The sequence below is a fragment of the Oryza glaberrima genome, chromosome 5, assembly GCF_000147395.1.
Source record: "Oryza glaberrima chromosome 5, OglaRS2, whole genome shotgun sequence".
Taxonomy (NCBI): domain Eukaryota; kingdom Viridiplantae; phylum Streptophyta; class Magnoliopsida; order Poales; family Poaceae; genus Oryza; species Oryza glaberrima.
In genome coordinates this window covers 6,815,823-6,823,426 of record NC_068330.1, presented here as the reverse complement: position 1 = coordinate 6,823,426, position 7,604 = coordinate 6,815,823, and the positions used below count along the sequence as shown (strand labels likewise).

The window sequence follows — 7,604 nt, the reverse complement described above, 5'->3', positions numbered from 1 at the left end:
CTATTTAGTACCAACGAAATCCTCCCAAATCTTGCAATGAAATACTTTTCAGGGAAAATATAGGTTGCGCTTGAAGTATCTTTAATGGTAATGAAACAAGTCACAAATATACATAGCTTTTTAAAAAAATTATCAATCAAGCATCATGTCCTACAAGTCAATAATATTATATATTTAAAAACGAAGGTAGTAATATTCATGCATCAAAGTGTGACTGCTATTTTGGTTTTTTGATCAGCCCCTTTGATTGAGCAATATACCCATCAGACAAACTTAAGAGAAATACAATTTCCTCATGTTCAGTATAAAATTTCTTACAATTTCTAACTGTTCCCTATGTGCCATGTGGGCAACAAAACTGAAGGGAATGCCTTGGTAAGGAATAATTTATTTGAAAATTGTAAACATAACCCTGTTTCTTACTCCATGCCAACTTTTGCACAGAACAAAATGTAAAACCCTGCTAGGTCGCTATAGGGTACAACCACTTTAACATGGGTACTTGATGAATTACAACAGCTAGATGATTATGAGGGTACAAAACACCATATCAGAAAAAAACATTAGTTTAACCTAAGATAATTTATTATGCAAACCATCTTCCTCATGTGTTGCCTTTCTCCAACTGAATCACGTATTCTGCACTTTGTGAATATCCCTGCCATATCCCTTCCAGGGGAAACATTAAACTTATCAATGTAGAAAATTGGCAGTCCCCATTCCCCAATCCCTCTGCATAGCCTCTCCCTGGTCTTTTAGGCATTGTTACAAGCATGCATAGAGACATAGTACTACATCGGCAGTGTGCATATATAAAGACTGTATTCATACAAGATTAACCGGCACTACACTGGCCGCTGTTACCTTGATAATATCAATGCTGCTCTCGCAGATCGCCATGTCCTTCCTTAGAGCCTGATAATGTCACGACACTTAAATTAGCAAGATCATCAACTGAAGATCATCCATATGAAGACATTGGTAGTTGAGAATTGAGAATAGTTTGTATGGAGTATGAATGGACAAAAAAAAAGTATGATTAGATATACTGTAAAGGACAATGGTATGGTTCTGCAACTTGAAACAACGCATACAGTCAATGGGTATTTGAGTAATGACAAACCTGAAATTTATGTTTTGCATGTCATTTATCGCTTAACATAAAAGGCCAAACACATACCAAAGATCTTCTCTGCAATATATATATCTTTGACTTGTAAACAATACTGGTTTAGCTGCCAACTGGGCCTGGAAAAAAAGAATCAAATAGCATGCAAGAGTAGTAACAGTACCTAAGAAGCATTTTGTCAAACATTTGCTGCTCACTCAGGAGTGTGATGCAGCATCTGGCACCAAAGGTTATTACCTTGTGTCTGTTGCTTGTTACCAGGATTGGGAAGAAATAGTGGTTAAGCCGTTTCTACAAACACCCTTGCAAGCACAGTTAATCAGTTTGTCTAGCAATCAAGAGACATAACCTGCGATTCTGAACTTCTTTTTTCACCAACAAATTCTTTTCACTTCAGTTTTGGGCGAAACCAATCCTGGTAGACAAAACAACAAATTTGCTAATCGGGATTTCATGGAGCACCTAGCAAACCAAGAAGGTAATTGAGGAGTCAAAGGAAGATGGCAAAGTTTAACTCACCTACAACTGAGCAGCCCGTTCTTCTGGCCGGTGCATCGGATCTGCCCATCAATCTGGCTTGACTGGGGATTACATCGGCACAGTGGATGCTTGACTGGTCGATCTGGCTGCGGTGTCGGCGGAGGCACAGTGTTGTGGACCTGTGGATGCATGAGTCAGTAAAGCAAAAATGGTAGCAGGGCAAAAATTTGACAAATAAAAATAGGACTAATGGGGATGGGAAAGCAAGAAAGTTACTTTGTGCCGAATCAAGTGTGCCAGCGCAGATAAATTCTATGAAGACAAACTTGGAGCAAAATCGCGTATATACTTCCCACATACCAAAACACAACAACTCGAATGGGGAGTTCCGAAGAGAAGCTGATCCAATAAACTTGATCTATCATACACAACAAAAAAACTGCCTTTTCTGCACAAATTGCAGCGCATTGCGTGAATCCATCCAATAATACTGAATTTCTGTCATGTTGTAACAAAAAATCAGGGGCTACACCATTATATCCCCAAATCATCAACAGATCTACCCCTCAGTTTTCCTCACTGAACAGCCTTGAAATCTGCAACTCGCCAACCCAACCAACCATGATTCCAGTCCAAATTAGAAGCAACATTAGATTCGCACAGCACGGCCGCAATTGCATGAGAATGGGAATAAACAGGGAATCTAGAACGATTCAATACCTGAGTGAGATGCCTCCATCTTGAAGTAGTCCCCAAATCACTAGTTCCCAAGCATCTCGAAGAATGTTTGGCGGAACGTTGGACAAACTTGGTGCAGGCGGGGACAAACTCGGACCAGCGCGCGCGAATAGGCAGAACGTGGGACCGCGGTGGTGGCTCGGTGCTACAGTGGCCCGTCGGCGCTAGTCCGGCGTCCCTGGTCGAGCGCCGCAGTGGCCCCAGCAGTAGGGGGAACCGTCGGGGGTAGTCCCGGGCGTTGAGGGACTCCGTCTTGCGAGCCGCCTCTCCTAACCTCTTCCCCATCTTGCCAAGAACATTCTTCACCGTATCCATTGTATCTGCAAAAATGGAAATCCGAAACAGCTATAAAAAAACCGCAAGTAATCCTGGCAACAACGGAGGGCAGATTTGGCTGCAGGAACGCACTCTTGGAGGCGGGTGCGACGCCGCCGGCGGGGGAGGAGACGTAGGGATTGCCCGAGAAGGGCGGCCGCGGCGTGGTGGGGTGGAGGGGTAGGCGGGGGAACGTCCTCCGGCGAGAGCCTCGGGTAGTGCGCGTAGTCCGACGCTGCTGCTACGGCGGCGGCGGCGGTCGTGGGGGCCGGCGCCGTGGCGTGGTCTCGTCCGGCGCATGGGGCGGAGCGGGAAGTGGTGTCATGGGGAGGGCGGCACAGCGGAGGTGGGGAAGGCAGTGTGTAGGGAGCTACGGGGGCGCGCGGCGCGCTCAGCGGTGTCAGCGTCGAGGAGGCGTAGAGCAAGGAGGGGAGGAGTGAGGAGGAGCACGGGGGCGGAGTAATCGTGCTGGGACGGCCGGAGGGAGTGAGTAGCGCGCGCGTGGGGATGGCGGGAGTCATCGCGCCCGGGTTGCCGAAATCATTGGCATCGGTGGAGTGGGATGAGATTAGATGAGATGGCATATGGACGGATAAGATTAAATGAAATGGTGGATGGATGGATGAGATGAAAGAGGATGATTTCACCAGTAGGATTGCAAGCGGGCAACTAGTATAGATGTATTAGACACAAACATATTATTATATGATAACTATCTTATCTGAATCTTATAGCTATTTTTTATCCACGTACTATATTAGATTTTGTCATATAATTGAAGGCCCAAATCATAACTATATATATTTAACAAGTAAAAAAATTATTGCTTTGGACTAACTATTAATTGGTCACTTGAGACATATTTTTAAGGGGATATCATATAGATTTTTAAACACCCGATTAACAACACGTAGCTTATGTTAGAATAATATAAAACACAAAGAATTAATTAATAAGATTAAAATAATTAAGTGGTAAAAGAAATACATTACTTTGTTTGTTAAGATTATATTTATGTATACATAAAGATAATTTAGACCGATGAACCCGTGTTGATGAAAAAAAAAACACACTGGCCTGGCAGATCTGTTTAGCTCCAGTGCAGGTCCAAAGGTTAACGAGATGCGGGCGTGCCAGTCAGTTTGACCCTGCAACTGATAAGATATGCAAATAGTAGACCAATAAGCCGATCGGCTGACAAGCCGATGGAGCAATTCCAGCCGATGCCAATACTAGCTGATAGCGATAGGGTTTTGAGCAATCGGCTATATGTCCAATGTAGATAATGATATAAAGGCGATCGACTGATGATGATAAATAACAATATTATAGCAATATAATCCAGTAGAAACTAATCGGCTAACAATATGATATAATAGAACAAGTATTGATCCGAAGGTTAAAGCATACATCGGCTGGAGGTCCGATGTCATAAAATCCACAATATTAGATAAATCAATAAAGTCTTTGTTGTCATCGGCTAAATCCAACTTATCAGCTAGCACCCCGATAAAACACTAGCATGAACCTATCGGCTTAACAAGATTTATATTGTCAAGAACAATCTAGTAGGTCGAACCTAACCGATACAGCACGAGATTGTATATGATAATCTAATACCCGATGAGCCGATAGATCTGTCTAATGTGATGGATATAAAAAATCTATTTAGAACACCATTGTGATTGTAAAGATATATCGGTTAAGACAGAAGATCGGACCTAACTGAGACAGTCCCAGCTAAACCGATGCGTCTCTAAACACAATGCAATTAGAGATAGAATTGAGATATCAGGTAGGCAAATATATCAACCAAACCAGAGCGATCCAAGAGATCGAAGCGATGCAGCCTTGAACAACACCAACATAGCCGATAGATTCGCCAGCGCCGGCGGCGGAACGTAGAACTTAGCCCTTCGCCGGAGATCGAACTGAACCGATGCAGCCCCGCGTCAGGTGCCAAATTCTGCCGGATGATAAGTAAAAACCTTAGGAAAGAGGGTGGCGATGCGCCGAGGGTAGTTATATTGATCGAGAGAGATATCTTATAATGACCCCTGGGGTACATATTTATACCCATGGGGAGATACTAGTCCTTGTAGGACAAGAAAGAAACTCTCCTAAAGATAAAAGGAAAACATAAAGTCCATAAAGGACACTAAACACACTTTCCTAAAGATAAAAGGAACTAACAAACTTATCCTAATTAATAGATATACTTGCCATGCCGTATCCTCCTTGAATTCGGACTCTCTAGATAAATTTCCTTTAATTGATCCGACTTTACCAAGAACACAACTGCTGGCGATTTCACAACTCCCATCGGCCGATTCCAAGACTCTGAAGTCGATACTGACTCTAGGCCGATGATCACTTCGGGCATACCAAATTTTGGCATTAACAACCCATTAATTGGATCTATCTAAAAGAACAAAAACTCCCAAACTCTCCCTTTGCCATACGTACATACACATATCTCCTCTCCTGTCCAATTTCCTCCTCTGTAATTTTTCTATTTTTAAATAACAACATAATAAAAACCAACCAATATTTAGATAGCTAAATAATTATGATTTAAAAAGTTATATATGATTTTAATTTTTTAACTGTTGTTATTCAAGATCCATATTAACCATACTTGTCGTTATTAAAAAAATAAAATACATCACTTGAACATAGCCCCTATCCGTTACATGTCAATCAATAAGAATAATTAAAAAAAAACATGATGTAAAGCACTCATAAGTCACCATGTCTAAAAAATTAGAAAAAAAACCTTAGAAATTTCAAAGAAAAAAAGTAAAAATATTTGACCAATTATTTTTAACCATTAGATTTACTTCTGGAACAAATTGTAATTAACTTTTTTATACTTTGGAACCCAAATATTTTCTTGCGCAAATATGCGTGACGGAATGCAATAGAAGTCGGTAGATATATAGTACGTAGACCAAACTCAGGGAGTTAAGAATAATGCATATACAGAGTGGGAGAAGGCACAATGTGCTTAGCTTTGCCTTAACTTTTTAGCCGTAGGGTGTATTAAATAGGAACAAACAATATATATACTAGAATGCAAAAAAATTAAAATAATTTATTTGGTCGTTGGAACATAAAGACTTTCTAGGGTCTCTTTTTAAAATTTTATGGTAGTTGGATCGGATATGCATTGTGGGCTTTACAAAAAGCATTATGTAATTTAATTCTAATTAATTCATAGCAAGTAAAGGCTAGCTAAAACAAATACAGAGAGATTGGTTTCGATCTCACAATTCCTAACATTTAATAAGAAATTTTATAGAAAATATTTAAATCAGAGAAGCATTCACAATACATTACATTCCAGAAACAATGTTGCATGTATCAATCATTTGAGACATAGAAAATGAAATGTTAAAGATCAAGAAGATGAGATTTTCCCCATGATCAAATGATCTTGACGTTGGTAACCCTCCAAGTGAAGAAAGAAAATGGTGTGAATGTATTCCTGCTGATATAACTTTTCTTTTTACATTTAAGTTTAGGATGCCGTACAATGTATCCTGTGAACTCATGCACTCGCTTAATCTAGAACCTCAACTCACAATCTGATGGGTGTGATCAAAGAAAGATATGTTTTCATAAAACCCCCCGCGCTACGCTGCTAAGTTAGCACATGACCCCTCGTTTTGTTCTTTCTTCTCCCGTCCAGGGCTCCAGGCTTCTCCCCAGATCTAAAACATCCCAATCCTTCTTCTCCGTGTGGTGACGAAGTGACGACGGCGCTCAAAAATCTTCTCAGAGTCCTCCCTCACCACGCGGCGTCAGCTGCGGCTCAAATACTCTAGGAAACTCATGCTCCACAGAGGCAAAAACAAAAGCTTTTGTGTTTAGTTGACATGCATCAGCCACATATAAAAGGAACAAAAATGACAATGATGTCGAATGCCAAGAGTCTACACTCGAGCAATCACATCTCAATGGGAGAAACAAGACAATCTAAGGTGTATACATCAAGATATACACAATTTATACACGAGCAATCTTAAATCAACGACTACAGCTTTGAAAATTTGCCTCTCTTTGTGCTTTGTAGCATCAGCTAGTTTGCATGGCTAGCGATTACGCCATCAGTGCTGCTGCCGTCGACGGACCTCAAAAAGGCAAAGAGCACAAGAAATTAGCGAGTACAATGAATGGAGTCGCTTATGCTGCAGCCGATGCAACGAAATCTACAGCCAGGAGATAGAAAGAGAGATTAATTAAATGGTAGGATTAGAGAGGAGTATTGAAAAAGGAAAACGGGAGGCTTAAACTTGATTTTCCACTCCGTCGACTGTGGTTTTGCCGGGCGGATTCGAGCCTCCATTGACGCCGAGCGGAGATGGAGGACCGGATGAGGTTTTCGATCTACACACAACCCCTCGTTTTATTCTTTCTTCTCCCTTCCAGACTTCACCCCACGAGCAGCATAGCACAAAGGGTTTTATGCAAAAATGTCTTTCTTCGATCACATCCTTCAGATCGAGATTTGAGGGTGTAGATCAAGCGAGTGCACGAGTGCACCAAAGTGCCTGAGTGCACAGAATACGTTGCCGTACTATTAAGAGGGATATCACATGCATATAATTGGTCAAGTACTAGTGCTCAAAATGTTTCATCCTTGTGTGAGTTGAAAGGGATTCAAGATCTCTTGAAGATTTTGGACCATGTTTTATGTTGGGGTTGATAGCCCATAAAACTAGCTTTCCATAAATATTATAGAAAACATTTAAATCAAAGAAGCATTCACAATACATTACAATCCAAAAAAATGTTGCATGTACAGTTATATTTAATTACCCATCAAATCGTATTCATAATGGTTGCGTAGAGCCTCACACACTATATATAAAACGTTTCCAAATGAATTATCTATCACATAATGGAAATATATTGTAGCATACAAGCCCATGAATTTACC

The 7,604-nt window shown here is 40.9% G+C and overlaps 1 long non-coding RNA gene across 2 annotated transcripts; it reads right to left on the bottom strand.

Moving 5' to 3' along the window:
- Positions 1–378: 378 nt before the first annotated feature.
- LOC127772734 (uncharacterized) lies at positions 379–2,598 on the bottom strand. 2 transcript variants are annotated; one of them, XR_008017460.1, is made up of 5 exons: positions 2,330–2,598; positions 1,886–2,205; positions 1,649–1,788; positions 1,367–1,544; positions 379–1,248 (listed from the first exon to the last, which is right to left on the bottom strand). It is a non-coding gene; the product is annotated as an uncharacterized LOC127772734 (long non-coding RNA). The 2 variants fall into 2 exon arrangements; XR_008017459.1 differs by having other exon boundaries at positions 379–1,544.
- Between the last annotated feature and the right edge of the window lie 5,006 nt (positions 2,599–7,604).